Consider the following 19,515-nt stretch of genomic DNA (forward strand, 5'->3'; position numbering starts at 1 on the left):
TGAACATCGATGCGAAAATCCTCAATAAAATACTGGCAAACCAAATACAACAGCACATCAAAAAACTTGTCCACCACAATCAAGTTGGCTTCATCCCTGGGATGCAAGTTTGGTTCAACATATGCAAATCAGTAAATGTAATCCGTCACATAAACAGAACCAAAGACAAAAACCACATGATTATCTCAATAGATGCAGAAAAAGCCTTTGATATAATTCAACATCCCTTCATGTTAAAAACTCTCAATAAACCAGGTATTGATGGAACATATCTCAAAATAATAAGAGATATTCAAGACAAGCCCACACCCAATATCATATTGAATGGGCAAAAGCTGGAAGCATTCCCTTCCAACACCAGTGAAAGACAAGGATGCCTTCTCTCTCACCATTCCTGTGAAACATAGTATTGGAAGTTCTGACTAGGGCAATCAGGCAAAAAAAAAAAAAAAAAAAAAAAGAAAGCAAGCATATGCAAATAGAAAGGAAGTCAAATTGTCTCTCTTTGCAAATGACATAATTCTATATTTAGAATACCCCATTGTTTCAGCCCCAAAACTCCTTAAGCTGATAAGCAACTTCAGCAAAGTCTCAGGATCCAAAATCAATGTGCAAAAGTCACAAGCATTCCTTTACACTAACAATAGACAAACACAGAGCCAACTCATGAATGAACTCCCATTCACAATTGTTACAAAGAGAATAAAATACCTAGGAATACAGCTAACAAAAGATGTGAAGGACCTCTTCAAGAAGAACTACAAACAACTGCTCAAGGAAATAAGAGAGGACACAAACAAATGGAAAAGCATTCCAGGCTCATGTATAGGAAGAATCAATATCATGAAAATGGCCATACTGCCCAAAGTAATTTATAGGTTTAATGCTATTCCCATCAAACTACCATTGACATTCTTCATAGAATTCAAACAACTACTTTAAATTTCATATGGAACCAAAGAAGAGCCTGTATAGCCAAGACGATCCTAAGCAAAAAGAACAAAGCCGGAGGCATCACTCCTGATTTCAAACTATGCTACAAGGCTACAGTAACCAAAACACCACGGTACTACTACAAAAACAGATATATAGATAAATGGAACAGAACAGAGACCTCAGAAATGACACCACACATCTACAACCATCTGATCTTTGACAAACCTGACAAAAAGAAGCAATAGGGAAAGGATTTCCTATTCAATAAATGGTGCTGAGAAAACAAGCTAGCCATATACAGAAAACTGAAACTGGATCTCTTCCTTACACATTATACAAAAATTAACTCAAGATGAGTTAAAGACTTAAATGTAAAACCCAAAATCATAAAAACCCGAGAAGAAAACCTAGGCAATAACATTCAAGACATGGGCATGGGCAAAGACTTCATGACGAAAACGCCAAAAGCAATTGCATCAAAAGCCACAATTAACAAATGAGATCTAATACAGAGCTTCTGCACAGCAAAATAAACTGTCATCAGAGTGAACAGGCAACCTACAGAATGGAAGAAATTTTTTGCAATCTACCCATCCGACAAAGCTCTAATATCCACAATCTACAAGGAACTTAAACAAATTTACAAGTAACAAACAAACAATCCCATTGAAAACTGGGCAAAGACATTTCTTAAAATAAGACATTTATGTGGCCAAAAAACATTAGAAAAGCTCAACATCACTGATTATTAGAGAAATGCAAATCAAAACCAAAATTAGACACAATTTCATGACAAGCAGAATGTCAATTATTAAAATGTCAAGAAACAATAGATGTTGGAAGGCTACAGAGAAATAAGAACGCTTTACATTGTTGGTGGGAATGTAAATTAGCTCAACCATTGTGAAAGGCAGTGTGGTGATTCTTCAAAGGTCTAGAACCAGAAATACCATTTGACCCAGCAATTCCATTACTGGGTATATACCCCAAAGAATATAAATCATTCTACTATAAAGACACATGCACATGTATGTTTATTGAAGCTCTATTTACAATAACAAAGACGTGAAACCAACCCAAAAGTCCATCAATGACAGACTGGAAAAAGAAAATATGGTACATATACACCATGGAATACTATGCAGCCATAAAAACAAATGAGATCATGTCCTTTGCAGGGACATGGATAAAGCTGGAAGCCATCATCCTCTGCAAAGTAACACAGGAACAGAAAACCAAAGAAGACATGTTCTCGCTTATAAGTGAGAGTTGAACAATGAGAACACATGGACACAGGGAGGGGAACAACAGACAGCAGAGCCTGTTGGGGTTTGGGGGCTGAGTGGAGGGAATCTAGGGGACGGGTCAATAAGTGCAGCAAGCCACCATGGCACATGTATACCTATGTAACACACCTGCACATTCTGCACCTGTATCCCAAAGTAAAATGATAATCTCTGCATGAAGTGTATCTTGTAATATATTGTGTGTCTGTGTTATTCCTTTTAAAATGTATTCACTCATTTATAAAAACATGTTTATGCATAGTCTTATTCAGGATGAATTTTGATGATTATAAAAATCATCTTTAATAATATGTAGCTTATATATATGTAATACTTATTAAAAATAAACACATCTATTTTTTGAGCCTCTAAATTTGTTGCTGCCCTTCATGTAATATTCCCTCAGTCTCTAGAATTCTCTCTCCTTTCCACAAGCATATGGTAGAGGAATTAAGGATGGAGAAGAGCTTAACAAGTCAATCCATCCTTTTCTTATTCTACTTTTCTCCACCTGCTTATGAATAATTTCTTTCTTATTTACTTTTGAAATATTTATAATGTAGATATCTATATTGTAATTCCCTTATTACATTGGAAAAGCGCTCCTTAGGTGTTGCTGGAATATGTCTTTGTGTATGTTATTAAGAAAATATTGTTGAACTTCATTTGATAAAGCTTACTTAGTTGCATGTGTGTTGTGAGAAAAAGAATAGGTATTATTTCATTCTAATTAATTTTATCTTAACATGATTATAGAATTGCAAACTCTAAGACTTGAATCAGCATGAGTAAAGTGTTACTAGGTGAGTGAAATATTAAATGCATCAAAGTCATCAAACCATCATTTATCTGTGTGTTTATCTCTTCAACTGAAATTTGCTAGCATTAACAAATTGTGTGCATTTTTATGTAAGCTCCTTTTCACTGAACTAACCTTTCAAGAGAAAATTGTTCTCTTGCTTTTTAAATGAGAGAGGTAGATCGAGTGAGATAGACATTTATTATTTAAGAATAGTAGAACTTAATGATAGACCATGAGCAGAGAGTCTATTCAGGCAGAAGAGGGAGGACAAAAAGAGGGGAATGCTTAGACTTTTTCAGGTGTTTCAATATACATATTTTTAATCTGTAAGGACAAATAACAATACCTTTGAGAAAATTATATGACAAGTTATAGGCAAAAGTTTTAAAACAGTGGCTGGAAACTTATTAAATATATTTATTTTGTATTTTTTTGTTCATATTATTTTTTGTTCGTTATAGCTTTTTCCAATAGAAAACCAAATATTCCATGAAGTAATATTTTTTCTGGGTAAAAAAATTATGAAATGTTTTAAAATTAGTATTAATAATTTAATTAAATTGTTGAAGTAAAATTTGTCATTTTAAAATGTAAAAGCAGATTTTTTTTCTGTTTTGAAACCATATTATTTATAATTCAAATTCAGCTGTTTCTTTTTTGAAACCATATCATTTTGTTTAGCATTAAGCTAAACAAAACGTGGGACTAAGATTTCAAATAGAAGAGAGCCCTAGATAGATAGTGTATTAGTCTGTTCTCACACTGCTAATAAAGACATACTCAAGACTGGGTAATTTATAAAGTAAAGCAGGTTTAATTGACTCACAGTTCCACGTGACTGGGGAAGCCTCACAATTATAGTAGAAGATGAAGAAAAAATCCACGTCTTCCGTGGCAGCATGCAAAGAGAGAATGAGAGACAAGCGAAAGGGGAAACCCCTTATAAAACCATGAGCTTTCATGAGACTTATTCACACCACAAGAATGGTATGGAAGAAACCGCCCCTATGATTCAATTATCTCCCACCAGGTCCCTCCCACAACATGCATAAATTATGGAAGCTACAATTCAAGATGAGATTTGGGTGGGGACACAGCCAAACGATATCAGATGAGATCACCATTTTAGAGTTACTTCTTTCCAAATTCAAGAGCAGTAAGATTTTGAGGCATAAACAGATGATTTGGTAGAACCATCAGGGCAAAACAGGAGATCAGGATCCATCAAATAGGTAGAGTCCCATTACACTTCCTCAACTTTCAGCTGAAACTCTGAAAGGTAATACTCTGGGAGTGAATGTGAACCTGAAATAGTCATCTTTTCTAGGACAAAATAAAAATTTCATGAGAATAGAATTTCTGACTGGATATAGTTGGTCTGAAATTGCTACTTTAGCTACCTCAGTGACTCTCAAAATAGATGAGTACATTATTAAGTGCATCAAAGTCATCAAGCCATCATTCATCTAGGTGTTTGCCCCTCAACGAAAGGATGTATTTTATTCTGTTAAACATTGCTTAGTACACCAAAGAGTTTTTCTTATGTGATAGATATCTATTAACATTTATAATATTAGAAACTAAAACAGAATTTTAAAACTATAGTAAATTTATGTACACATAACAAGAAACCCACCACATGTTAACGTAGATAACATACTTTATTAAGAAAAACGTTTTCAAAAAACATTTTCAAAAATCACAAGTGAAAAGCACTGCATTATTTTACATTGGTTGAAATATCTTTAAAGTCTGGTGTAATAGATGACTGATAGACTATATTTGCTTCTGCATTTGATACGTTGTGGAATCACATTTCATGTAGTTTAAAGAAAATGCCACTGTACACTCATGAGAGAATGAGTGTAAAATGTTAAAATCCATCTTGGTAGTATTGTGACAATCATTTGAGCCTAGTGGCCCTCTTGACAAATATCTGCTTCCCCATAGGTTGCCAACCGCATTTTGAGAGCCCTGCTCTTGTTAGCTGCCTGACAATAGCAAACATAGCTCTTCTCTAGAGCAGTGTTTCTCAATTTTTCTTCGTTATCAACATTCCAATAAGCATTTAAAATATATTTTTGCTAATTACACTCTCTTCATGAAATTAATACCTAAAAGGAATAATATTTAATTTGGTAGGGGTGAGCATTCAAGAGCCACAAACCATTCTAATATCTAAGGAATTTGTTCACACCCCGAGAGATGATACTGCCCATACTATGATTGTAAGCTCTGGAGAAAGTCACTGTCATTCAGTAATCTCCACATTTTACAAAATTATTGAAAACTAGCTACTAGATAGATAACTATTTGATGATAGATGAGATAAGTAAATATATAGATTACCAGATGAAATAGAAATAGATTCACAGAGGATCCAGTTAATATAATAATACTTTAAAAGACACAAATATTAACAATAGAGCAATCCATTTATTCAACATTGAATGATACTGTGAACTTTAGTAGAAAAATGAAAACAATTAAATTCAACAAAAATTACTTCCATATCTAAATATAATTTAAAGAGCATTTATATGGAAAATAACCAGTAAAGACTGTTAATAGGATGAGATGAGGATGCTACTTTTAAGAAAACTTTAAATTTTGAAGTAAATATAGATTCACAAGAAGTTGCAAAAAATATAGAGATGTCATATGTACTTTTCACCCGGTTTCTCCAAATGGTAACATCTTGCATAATTATAAAACAATATAACCAGAAAACTCCCACTAGCAGAATACATAGAGTTTATTCAAACTTCATAAATTCACATGTAATCTTTTGTACACACAAATGTGTATGTATTGTCCTATGTAATTTCATCACGTGTATGTTCATGTAACCACCACCACAATCAAAATACAAAGCAATTCCACTAATAAAAGTCTCCCTCTTTCTTTTATTCTATTGCCACACTCACCCTCCAACATCCTTAACCTATGGCATCAACTGATCTTCACAAAAATTTTGTTATTTTGAAAATATGATTAAAAGGAATCAGTATGTATCCTTTAGGGATTGAACTTTTTTCACTGACTGTAATTCCTTTTTGATAACGCTCACTTTTTGAAACTTTAGGTTCTCTGTTGGCATTTGCCAAATGATGACACAATATAAAAGGCTGAGAATTAATGTTTTGTCCTCGAAGAGAACTGAAGAGGGGGCAAGTTAGCTAGCAAAGTATTTTGTGGCCTAATGAAAACAGAAATTGATGAAAGATAGAAATTGACAAAATTGACCCTAGGAGGGACAAGAGCCTGAGAAAAAGTAATGAATAACAACCTGCTTTGGCTGATTCTCCCCATAGGGCTGTGGCTAATTATGAAGTTTCATGGGATAGGAGGAGAAGCAACTATGTAGGGAGCTACTGATAATTACAGCAAATAGTAGGCTGCTAGCGATCTAGCTGTTCTGAGGAAACAAGTGTTAGAATTCAGGACTAGCCAGGGGTGGGAAAAATGTGGACAATAAATATACATCATCTTAGTGAAAGGTCATGAGAGCTATGCCCTAGGAACAGAGGCAAAAGGAGTTGACAGAAACTTCCCAGAGTTACGATCTATATTTGAATGAACTCTATCCCCAGTTGGATCAAGGTAATCAGTCCTTAGTCTGTCTGCATAACAGAAGAAAAATGGGCCACATTTTATTCACCCTGTCTACCACTGATGGGCCATTTGGGTTGATTCCATGTCTTTGCTGTTGTGAATAGTACTGCAATGAACACAGGCGTGCATTTATATTTATGATAGAATGATTTATATTTCTTTGGATATACTCAGTAATGCAATTGCTGGGTCAAATGGTATTTCTGGTTCTAGGTATTTGAGAAATCACCACACTGTCATCCACAATGGTTGAACTAATTTACACTCCCATCAACAGTGTAAAAGTGTTCCTATTTGTCTGCAACCTTGCCAGCATCTGTTGTTCATTGACATTTTAATAATCACCCTTCTGACTGGCATGAGATGGTGTCTCATTTTGGTTTTGATTTGCATTTCTCAAATGATCAGTGATGTTGAGCTTTTTTTCATTTGTTTGTTGGAGCACCATGGAATACCATGCAGCCATAAAAAGGAACAAGATCATGTCCTTTGCAGGGGCATGGATGGAGCTAGAAGCCATTATCCTCAGCAAACTAACACAGGAACAGAAAACCAAACACAACATGTTCTCACTTATAAGTGGGAGCTGAACCATGTGAACACACAGACACAGGGAGGGGAACATCACACACTGCGGCCTGTTATAGCGGGTAGGAGGAGGGAGAGCATCTGGAAAAATAGCTAATACATGCTGGGCTTAATATGTAAGTGGTGGGTTGATAGATGCAGCAAATCACCATGTCACACAATTACCTACGTCACAAACCTGCACATCCTGCATGTGGACTTAAAATTAAATTAAATTAAATTTAAAATTAAATGGGAAGAAATATACTTTCTAACATCCAATTAATAAACACACACTAGGCAAACTAAGAGACAGAAATTATATTACGGAAGAACAATACAATAAAAAAAAAACAAGCAGACCTGCAGTTGATGTAAATATGGGAGTTAGCGGATAAAACAATAATGTATTTAATGTGATTCAGTTAGGAGTTGGAAGGTTAGCAATAATTAAAGTGATTAAAATGATAAAATAAAATATATGAATATTTAAATATTATTTAAGTAATCAATTAATAAACATAAATATACATATGCAATATGTTGTTTTTAACTATAGTCACTATGACATACAATGGGTGTCCTGAGTGTATATTTAGACTTGACATAAAATAAACAGATCTATATAAAAATCAAGATTCTAGACTCAGCACAAGAATGAAAATTATTAAATTAAAATGTAAGGATTTTCAAAGCAAATTTATACACAACATAAGAGATTCACAAGATAATAAACTACTGGTAATACTGATAAATAAAATATAGACAGCTAAAATCACCAATACCAAAAATTAAATGGAATTTTCCTATAGATCTTCTAATTTTAAATTTACAGGTAAAGGACAAATTCCTAAAATATCTAGATATAGATAAGCAACACTGCTTTTACTTTTCATTTGGCATGCCACTAAATATGCCATTTGCCTCAAATGCCCATTGATATGTATTTAGTTACTGACAAAAATATATTTATATTTCTAGTATATAACATGATGCTTTGATAATTGTATACATTGTGGAATAACTAAATCAAACTAATTAACATACTACCTTGCATACTTAAAATTTTTTTGGTGAGAACACTTAAAAAATCTACCCTCTTAGCAATATTCAAGTATACAATATGTTGGTATTTACTATAATCACCATGAGGTACAATGGATCTCCTGAGCTTATTCCTTCTATCTAACTGAAATGTTGTATACCTTGATTTTCCTAAATCTCTCTACCCTCCAGCCTCTGGTAACCTCCATTCTACTCTGTACATATTTTTAAACATATAATTTCAACTTTTATTATAGATTAAAGGGTACACATATGTGTTTGTTACATAGACAAATTGTGTGGCACTGAGGCTTGTGGTTTGTTCCACTGATCCCGTCACACACGCACTAGGCATAGTTCTTAACAGGTGATTCTTCTGCCCAATTACCCCTTCTCCTGCTTCATCTAGTGGTCCCCAGTCTCTATTTTTCACATCTTTACACTAATATGTATTAATCATTTTGCTCGCACTTATAAGTAAGAACATGGTATTTGGCTTTCTGTTCTTGAAGTAGCTTGCTTAAGATAATGTCCTCCAGCTTCATCCATGTTGCTGCAAAAAATGTGATTTCATTATTTTTAATGGCTGCATAGTATTCCATGGTGTACATGTACCAGATTTCTTTTTCGTCCAGTCCACTGTTCATGGGTACCTAGGTTGACATTATGTATTTGCTATTGTGAATAACACTGCAATGAACATGAGGATGCATGTGTCTTTTTGATAGAATGAATTATTTTCCTTTGAGTATATACCCAGTAACGAGATTGCTGAGTTCAATGGTAGTTCTGTTTTAAATTCTTTGAGAAATCTCTAAACTGCTTTCCACAGTTGATGAACTAGTTTATTTCCACTAGCAGTCTACAAGTATTCCTTTTTCTTTACAGTTTCACCAACTTTTGTTGTTTTTTGACTTTTTAATAATTGCCATTCTGATTTGTGTAAGATGGTATCAAATTGTGGTTTTGATCTGCATTTCTATGCTGATTAGTGATGTTAAGTAATTTTTTCATATGTTTGTTGGCCACTGGTATGTATTCTTTTAAGAAATGCCTGTTCACATCCTTTGCCCATTTTTAATTAAACTTTTTATCCCTCATCAACTCTGTTCTTTTTTAATTGAATTTTTAAATTGACAAATCAAAATTGTATATGTTTATTGTACGCAAATATCCACTTTTTTCTTCCTAATACACTTGCCACTCTCTGGCATGGTCATCATTTATTTTTTTAGGTGCAGTCATGTGCTGTATAACAACATTTCAATTAACAACAGACCACATATAGGACAGTGGTCCCATAAGATAATAATGGAGCTGAAAAATTCTTATCATCTACTGACATTGTAGCCATTCTGACATATCAGTTCAATGCATTACTCACATGTTTGTGACAATGCTGCTGTAAACAAACCTACTGCACTGCCAGTTGTATAAAATTATAGCACATGTAATTGCGTACATTACATAATACTTGATAATGACAATAAATGACCGTTACTTGTTTATATATTTATTATGCTATACTTTCTATCATTATTTTAGAGTAAAACTTTGAAAAGTTATACTTTTCTGCTTATAAAAAACATTAACTGTAAATCAGCCTCAGGCAGGTCCTTCAGGAGATATTCCAGAAGAAGGCATTGTTGTCATAAAATATGACAGCTTTATGCATGTTATTGCCCTTGAATATTTTCCCGGGGAACAAGATGTGGAGGTTGAAGACAGTAATATTGATAATCCTGACCCTGATTAGGCTGAGGTAAATGTGTATTTTTGTATCTTAGTTTTTAACAAAAAAGTTTAAATATTAAAAATATATAAAAATGTTACAAATACAAAAATAATAAGGATATAAAAAATAAAATATTTTTGTAAAGCTGTACAATGTGTGTTTTAGGATGTTATTACAAAAGTCAAAGATTAAAAATAAAAAGTTTATAAAGAAAAAATGTTATAGTAAACTAAGATTAATTTATTATTGAAGAAAGAAAAATTTCTAAATAAATTTAATGTTGACTCCATGTACAGTATTTATAAAGTAGACAGTAATGCCTGGGCCTTCATATTTACTCACCACTCATTCAATGTCTCACCCACAGCAACCTCCAGTCCTGCAAGCTTCATTCCTGGTAAGTATCCTATACAGGTGTATCGTATTTTTTATACCATATTTTTACTGTACCTTTTCTAGATTTAGATATTTTTAGATGCACAAATACTCACAATTGTATTATAATTGCCTACAGTATTTAATACTGTAGTCTGCTGTACAAATTTGTAGCTTAGGAGCAATAGGCTATGCTGTATAGCTTAGGTGTGTAATAGGCTCTCCTATCTAGTTTGTGTAATTTTACTCTACAGTGACAAAATCGCCAAAGAAGACATCTATCAGAACATATTCCTGTCATTAAGCAACACATGGCTATATTATGATTTTTTGTTATAGAATTCTCAAATATATTATTGTACCATGATTTCTTCCTAAAATATGAAATGATATTTAATGTCTTCCCTCAATAAAAGACAAAGAACTATACTGAGAAACCATCTTCTTCCACCTTCCCTTCACAAATTTTATGGTATGCCTTTAATTTTAATTCACCCCTTGACTTTTATTTGATCACAAAGATTATTAATAAGCTGTTTACTTTTAAAACAAAATATCTGCTTTATTATCTACAAAATTTAAAACTTACTCTTTGATTGCTGTTCAGTAAGGTAGTGGAAGCCTTATGTTCCCCATTATTTTCTATCTCCCACTTGCAAATATGTCAGCCATACTATTATATTTATAATTAAACATATATAATAGTTACATTACTTTATATATTTTTATATATTTTGTTATTATTTTTATCCTGAGAATAGAAAATCAGTTTGAAAGATTTTAATATTATTTTTAACTTTTAATATTTTAAATATTAATATTAATTTTAATATTATGTTTACATTCTGCACAATCAGGCCAATTCAATCTATCTATCTATCACAAAAGCCTTTTATCAATATCACTCAGAGAATGTCTTAAGCATTGAGATCTAACAGATTATATTTTCTCACACTTCATCAATTGTTCAAAATAGCTTAATGCTGTTTCCCACTTCCCTATCCATGATTTCTTCTCTTTGCCCCTTTTTCTAATCGTTAAATAATCATTAAGATGCCTAAGAGCATCCAAACTGTAAAAAATTCTACTGATTCTTCCATATGAATCTGCTATTTATGCTTGCTATGCAGCCATCATTTTATGATTCTTGTTGAACTCTTGTGTTGAACTTAGACACCCTTTTGTCCTGAGGACCAGTTCTTTGTGTAACTAGAAATAAGAAGTATATATGATTAATTTTTCCTAAAATAATATTAATTTTGCATTAACACAATTGCTAATCAAAATGATTAACATGATTATTAACATGATATTAATACAATTAAAATGATTCTTATTCAGTAAGCTTATATTTTGTTATCAAATTTATAATACCAACAAGCACCAAATTCTCTAAAGGATTAAAAAACGATCTCTGGTGATCTGAAATATCCCAGTGACATATGTGGGTATTCTGTTTTATTCCTATTTTTTAAAATCATGGGTTTATCCTGTTCTTGCTTTTGTGAACTTAGTATATGTACAATCTTATTTTGGCCCTGTATTTGAACATTCCTTTGAGATCTCCCCATCTTGGTATTTTTACTCTAGTTAAATGCATTTTCTCCAGTTTTCCTTCTAGTCCTTCTTTTCCTTTTTAATAATATCTTATCTCTGAATTTATTTTAAAATATGTTTTAATAAAAAAATCATGGATGCTACTGAAAATTCAGTAACTTCATCAAAAAAAAAAGTGATACCAGGAGGGCACAGTGGCTCACGCCTGTAATCTCAGCACTTTGGAGGCCAAGGAGAGTGGATCACCTGAGGTCAGGAGTTTGAGACCAGCCTGGCCAGCATGGCAAAACCCCATCTCTACTAAAAATACAAAAATTAGTTGGGTATGGTGGCACACGCTTGTAGTCCCAGCTACTAGGGAGGCCGAGGCAGGAGAATCACTTGAACTCACGAGGCGGAGATTGCAGTGAGCAGAGATCGCACCAGTGCACTGCAGCCTGGGTGACAGAGCCAGGCTCCGTCTCAAAAATAAATAAATAAATAAATAAAAAATAAATAAAGATACCGTGTTTCTATATAGGAAGTTTTAATATTAAAAAGATAGAAATTCCCTCTGAGTTAACTGATGAGTTATTCAGTTCTAGTAAGTATTTTCACTTTGATTTTAAGGGCTGAGGAAGCTAATTATAAATTTTATTCAGAAGGATTGTTTAAAAGAGTAGTTAGGAAATTCAGAAAAGCAATGTGGGGAAGCAAACCATACCAAGCTTTTAAATATGATATAAAGTCTGTGTAGTTAAAGTAGTTTAGTATCAACATCAGAACTGACAGGCATACCAATGAAATAAGATAGAAAACCCAGAATTAGACAAATTATATTTGGAAATTCAGTGTACACTAACAAGGCATCTCAAATCAGTGAGGAAAAGATAATTGATGTTTTGATAACTAGGTGGTTCTAGAAGGAAAAACTGGATCCATGTCTCATCTCTACATCAGCATATATTGTAAGCAGATAAATAAATGTATAAAATTTCGGTTATGAAGTTTCTATAAAAATTAGTAAATAATGAGTGAATTCTTAGAAATGCACAAGTAGTAAAATTTAATAAGTATTCAAAATTCAGCACAGTAATGGAAAATATGAATTTGATTATAATAAACATTTCATCTCAAAAACATCGTAGATAAGAATGACAAATGACAAACTGAAAAATAAAATTGCAACTTCTTTGAAACAAAATGACTGTTAAATTTATAAAGGGCTTCTAAAATTAATCAGGAAAAAATCAACAATGTATCATAATAAAAGAGCAAATAGTATGAATATTAAATGCCAGAAAAAGAAATGTCAGTGGCTGTTACACATATGACAATATGTTCAACTTCAATAATAATAAGAGAAAAGCAAATAAAACTTCATTTAAATATCATTCATTATCTCTCAAGCTTTTACAAATCTAAAGTTCGAAGCTGTAGATCACAAGGACATTTATATATCACTATGGAAATGCAAACTGGCATATCACTCTTTAGGGGAGATTTGCCAATGTTTATCAAAATTGTACATTCCTTTATCCTTTGAACCAGCAAACTTATTTCAGAATACTGGGAATCTATTCAAAGTTAAATTGACAAAAAATAGAAAATGACTTATGTACATTGATTTCAGCATTATTTAAAATAGCAAAAGACCAGAAACAACCTGAATGCTGTTTAGGTTGACTGGTTGGATGAATTATGTTGCTTAGGAAACTGAGTAAACAATGAAAAATCAAGAAGTATGCTGTACTGCTGGAAAATGGAATAAACTCCATAATTTACTAAGTAGTTAACTCCAAAATATATTGTTCAATGATGAATGCAATATAGATAAAAGTATATATAGTGTATATTGAGAAAAGGAAATAAATCTTGGGGCCCCAAGATCACTAAGCTAAAGGGAAAAGTCAAGCTGGAAACTGCTTAAGGCAAATCTGCCTCCCATTCTATTCAAAGTCACCCCTCTGCTCACGGAGATGAATGCATATCTGTTTGCCTCATTTAGAGAGGCTAATCAGAAACTCAAAAGAACACAACCATTTGTCTCTTATCTACCTATGGCATGGAAGCTCCCTCTCAGCTTCCAGTTTTCCTGCCTTTGCCTCAAGTTGTTCCACCTTTCCAGACTGAACCAATGTACATCTTACACATATTAATTGATGTCTCACGTCTCCCTAAAATGTGTAAAACCAAGCTGTGCTCTGGTCACCTTGGGCACATGGCATCAGGACCTTCTGAGGTTGTGTCATGGGCGCATGTCTGGAACATTGGCGAAATAAACTTTCTAAATTTACTGAGACCTGTCTCAGATTTTGGGGGTTCACATTTTGGTAACCCCAGAGGAATTCTGAGTGGAGATGCCCCAGACCTTTGACAAATCTCCTATCAGTGCTTGGTACCAGTGTAACGCCTAAGGTTCTTGCCAAGCCATGCCAAAGAATTGATGTGGCAGCTGTCTGCGGCGAGTGATAGAGACACGGAATGATAGAAAAAAGCTGTAGGCTTTATTGGGCAGAGTGAAAGTACAAAGCTTCCACAGCGTGGAAGGGGTCCTGAATGGGTAGCCGGTATTGGTTTTGGGTGATTGCCTTTTAAACTCTTCAAGGAGGGAAATATGTGCAGCAGGAAGATGTTACCAGAGTGAGAAACAAAGGCAGTAAATTATTTTGTGACATGTCTAAGATTTTGAGGAAAACCAGAATTGCAACTTAGGTTTTATCTACTTTATGACCTTGTAGCAGCATGGCAAAGGAGACAGGATCTTACAGGACTTTACAAAGTATGTTTACAAGGAATTGGAATGGGGAGTATAGATAAGGTCTGCTGGTCACAGAGAAAGGGGAAGTTAACATTCCTTTTCCTTTAGTTTTAGGGGACGGGGAAGGGAGAGAGAACACAGGGAAACTTATAGCAAGCTTTTAGCTGTTTATAGCTTTCTTGAGGAAGAAAACACATGCACAAGTCCTGGTGTTAGGAATATTTTAAGCATATATCTTCGATATTATTCATCCAGGACTGAAGTAAGTCCTGATGCAGGAAATGAGTAAGTTTCACAGCTTTCTGAGCCCCTACTCGACCCAGGAAGCCCAGCTGGTACCTCCTCTCACTGGTATGGCTCAAACCAGTGGGAGAATTTGCAGAGGTCTGTGAGCATCCCCTCCAGAGAATCTCTGATCTCCAAAAATTTGGTCAAGATCTAAAGTTTATTTTGCTGTACACCTCCCTTCTTTTTTGGAGTTTTACTTGCTCCCAACAAGGAAGGAGAGACTTCCTGTATCCATCACAATGAAAGGCAGGTAACTTCTTTATGGAGTTTGAGCTCCCTTTCAGCAGGAAAGATGAGTTTGAGATCTCTCTTTTTTTTTTTCCCTGCTTCTAGAATGGTAGAAAGCAGTCTTCAGCCTGAGACCCATCCCTAGGTAAGTACCTGAATTGGGGTTTTGTCTTGGCTAAAGTTTAACAACCAGCTGGTCTTAATTTCTACTTACCATTAGAGCACCCAGTGATCATATTGTGGGGTTTTTATTGTTGTTGTTTGTTCTGGATTTTCACCCATCAGATTTGACCAATTTTACCTGACTTGGTCAAATCTGTGTGAGAATTCCAAGTTCTGGGTAACAAAGCCTCTCTAATTTGGACAAAATTCCTCGCAACTGCAGAGGAGGAAAAACATGCACTTAGTTTATGAGTTTTCGTCTTGTTTTTTTAAAAAACAAAAGTTCTTTCATTTACTTTTCTTCCACCCTGTACCTCCTGCCCCCTTTGCCATCTGTAGTACCAAAAAATCTAAAGGAGTCATCTAATGACTTGAACCACTTTAAAGAATTCACCTGTTTTGGGGTATTCTGTTTTCTTGGTGGAGTTTCAAGAGTCATGGGCAGCTTCTTCTTAGGTCTAAAGCTCTGTTTTCCTGTATTGCATGACTTGGCCTCTTTGGCTTTGGGGATCACAGAGATTACCTTGTACTGTGAGAGGATTTGACCTTGGCATGTGTAATGGCAGATGAGAGCTACAAAGTAGGGGTGGCTGAGCAGGAGTTTAAATAAAGTGGTCTTGGCTGTTGTCTTTTTCTCTCTCCCAGGAAGTTGTTGTTTAAGGATTCTAATTCTAGTCTGGAGATACATTCTAAGGAGACTTCTCCAACGCTTTTTCTCCCAAATTACTCTGAATTCGGTTTGTCTATGTGCATTGGTGTGAGGAGCTGAACTGCTGTTTTCAAAGCTAAATGAGAGATTGAGTTTTCTCAGCTCCAAAGAGAAAGGGCATTTGTTCCTCCCACCAAAAGGCACCCCTGGGTGACTGGGGGCCTCGTGGGAGTCTCTGGGGTTTTGAACCCCCACAGCGTGCAACAGCCCCGCAGGGAAATCCCCAACAAAAATTAATTCAAAATAACAATAACAAAACCCCCCACTTGTCCAGGAAATGCATATAAGGGCTGATCACCTGCCATTTTGAGTCTTCTCTGAGGTCACAGACCTCTGGAGAGAGAAACTGAGACACATAAGAGTGTGGAAATGACTCAGTGTTGATACACTGTGGAGTCCTGCCCACAAGCAGCACACATTGATCCACCACACAAAAACGCTAGGCCCCAGCTCAGTTCCTCCTTTTAAGAAAAAGAGTGGAAAACAATCTAAGAATGAGGAGAAAACAAGGAGAATGACCCCCTTTCAAGCACTCCATAGATTTTATGGCACTTCCACTTACCAGGGTTTATGTAAAATGGAAGTAATATGATCTTTGAGTACACTTACATTAAAGTAAAAGAGCCCTGAGGTCGACCTGCAAACTACAGACTTCCTAAGTTCTCTTTTTCTCTATTTTTCTTTTCTGCCTGCTTTAAATCTGCTGTCTTCTATTAAGATAAAAACCACTATTTGGATTCAAAAGGTTATTCTTGCAAGCCAGTGAATTTGTATTTATCTCATGGCTAAAGTTATGGAGTAAAAGATTTAGGATCTGTGTGTGTGTGTGTGTGTGTGTGTGTGTGTGTGTTCATAATTTCTGTAATTTTATGTTCAATTGGCAATTAAACCCATTTTAATTTCCCTCTAGCATATCAGAATTTTTCTCACTGTATCTTATGATGTAAATTTTGCTCTTGGATTTTCACCTGAGTTATTTCCTTTAATATGCAAATTTAAGGCTATTTAGCTAACAACTACCTATGGTAGTAAAACAGGTTATCAAGACTTTGAAAGTTTAACAAAAAAAAGTTTATCATGAATCTATAAGATGTATTTCTATCAGCATGCCTAATACATTTATGTGTTTATGTGTTGTTTACACAACATTTCACTACTGGAAAAAAGGAACTCTAATTAATTGGCTTAAGAAAATAAAAGCACTTGAATCAAATACTTTATCAGGAAAAGGGAAAAGACTACTCAACTGCTTTTTCAAGTTAACGTAACTTAAGCAAAATCTTTAATAAATAATCTAGATTTAAAATTATTGGTTAAGTAATGTTAGAAATCTCTTAAAAATTGCCAGCAGACATTGTTGTTTACATTTAATCAAGCAATTTAATACTTATTCTTGCCAAATAATATAATGTGTCAAAATTTGGCATAGGGTTTGCAAAAGTATAATCCCAGCCCAAAGCAGAATGATCTTTGCTTGTGTAATCTTTAATAAATAAGACATTGATTTATTAACAATAACATTGGTTTTATAACAATAGCTACATCTTGAATTTAGTAAGATTACCATAACTTCTAATCTTGTGGCTTTAGGCAATCTAGTCCACAGGCTGTAAGGTTTGTTTTGAGAAGGAACTGTTACTGTCTTTGTTTCAAAGCTAAAGTATAAATTAATTTCCTCCCAAAGTTAGGTCAGCCTAGGCCCAGGAATGAACAAGAACAGCCTTGAGGTTAGAAGCAAGATGGAGTCAGTTAGGTCAGATCTTTTTCACTGTCTCAGTTAAAATTTCACAATGGCAGTTCTATAACTTTAAATAATGACTATCACAGTTTTCACAAATTATGTAGGTAAATGATTAAAATAAAATAATTAGGTAAACGTAACAGGATAAATACATGTAGAAAATGTCATAATTTAGAATCTAAAGTTGTATTAAATTTAATAATAGGTATTTCATTATATGGATATTTTCCAATAAAATAATACCCTATATACTATAAAAATATATTATATATTATAAATATCCAAATTATTTTATATATTATAAAAATATATCTATAAATATATATTTAGAAAACATTATTTCTAAAAAACATGTCTTTTTTAAAAAGGTGAACCATTTTTTTTCTATTTCAAAGCTTATTTAAAGCTAGGTAAAAACTAGGTAAAAGAAACCAGAAAATAAGAGAGATGTAAAGAAAATTATAAAAATAGTGATTTTTTTGGTAAGAAAGGTTAAAGAGAAATAATTTTATATGAGAAACAATATTATATGGTAGATTTATTCCTAGAATAAAATGGTTGTTTAAGCAAGAGGTTATGTTCAGGACAAATAAAAATTTCAAGCATGTCATGAAGGGTCTTTATAAGTCATAAGTCACAATAAGAGGATTTATTAAAAAAAAAAAGAAACCAACAGTGAAATTTTCTTAAGGAATTGATTTACCCTTGATAAATCATAGGAGATTTTAATTTTTTTTACCCAAGTTTAACTTTTATTGCATCTTGCCACTTTCAGGTTTTTCTCCCCTTTTAAAGGGCGCAAAATGATAATGTTCTCCTTCAACTCATTTTCAGCTCGTATAAGTCTTTTTTCCTCAATTTCTGTTTGTTGTGGTCTGATGCTAACAATGCTTTCTTAAATGCCCAAAGGAAATGTTTTCTTCAACATAATATTCTGTTCAGTGCACATGGTTTTTATTTCTGCCTTTCAGTAACTGGCCTAAAAGATATTTCATTTTATCAAAAGCAATTCCTATGCCATTATTAAGTTTTGGTTTGCTTAGGAAAAAAAACTTTGATAAAATTTTTATCTTTAATTAAGGTTATTAAATCTGTGTATCTTTCTATATGTGCTTTTAAAGTTTTTGTGACATTGAGTTACAGGGCTTTGACTCCTGGGTCTAAAAAGGACTCCAAGTCCTGCTAAACTGTAAATACTGAGAGCAGTTAAAGCCTCATCTTCAGACCCAGTAGAAGATGCCAATAAAAATAAACTGCATTCTTGAGACGCAGGGCCAAAAATAAAGCAATTCAACAACTCAAGATCCAGGGACTCTCACAGAAAAAGTGGGCATGTGAGATTTTAAGGGCTGATCTTGAGATTAAAATAAGTTCAGTTTCTGTATAAAGTAGTCATTAATGTCAAAGGACACTGATGCAAGACGAGCATATGGACTCTTATCTCAAATTAACAAGGTTTTCTTCAAACTGTAACTATTAGCCCTTTGTCAGATGGATAGATTGCAAAAATTTTCTCCCATTCTGTAGGTTGCCTGTTCATGCTGATGATAGTGTCTTTTGCTGTGCAGAAGCTCTTTAGTTTAATTAGATCCCATTTGTCAATTTTTGCTTTTGTTGCCATTGCTTCTGGTGTTTTAGTCATGAAGTCTTTGCCCATGTTTATGTCCCAAATGGTATTGCCTAGGTTTTCTTCTAGGGTTTTTATGGTTTTAGGTATTACATTTAAGTCT

General features: G+C 33.8%; 1 protein-coding gene across 1 annotated transcript in view; it reads left to right on the forward strand.

Moving 5' to 3' along the window:
- The window catches only part of LOC101057669 (uncharacterized), a gene marked incomplete at its 5' end in the record, with an annotated part of 65,216 nt that overhangs the window by 13,387 nt on the left and 32,314 nt on the right, over window positions 1–19,515 (forward strand). Inside the window, 2 exon segments of the mRNA NM_001280263.1 lie at window positions 10,353–10,382; window positions 15,279–15,318.

The sequence above is a fragment of the Pan troglodytes genome, chromosome 4 (assembly GCF_028858775.2).
Source record: "Pan troglodytes isolate AG18354 chromosome 4, NHGRI_mPanTro3-v2.0_pri, whole genome shotgun sequence".
Taxonomy (NCBI): domain Eukaryota; kingdom Metazoa; phylum Chordata; class Mammalia; order Primates; family Hominidae; genus Pan; species Pan troglodytes.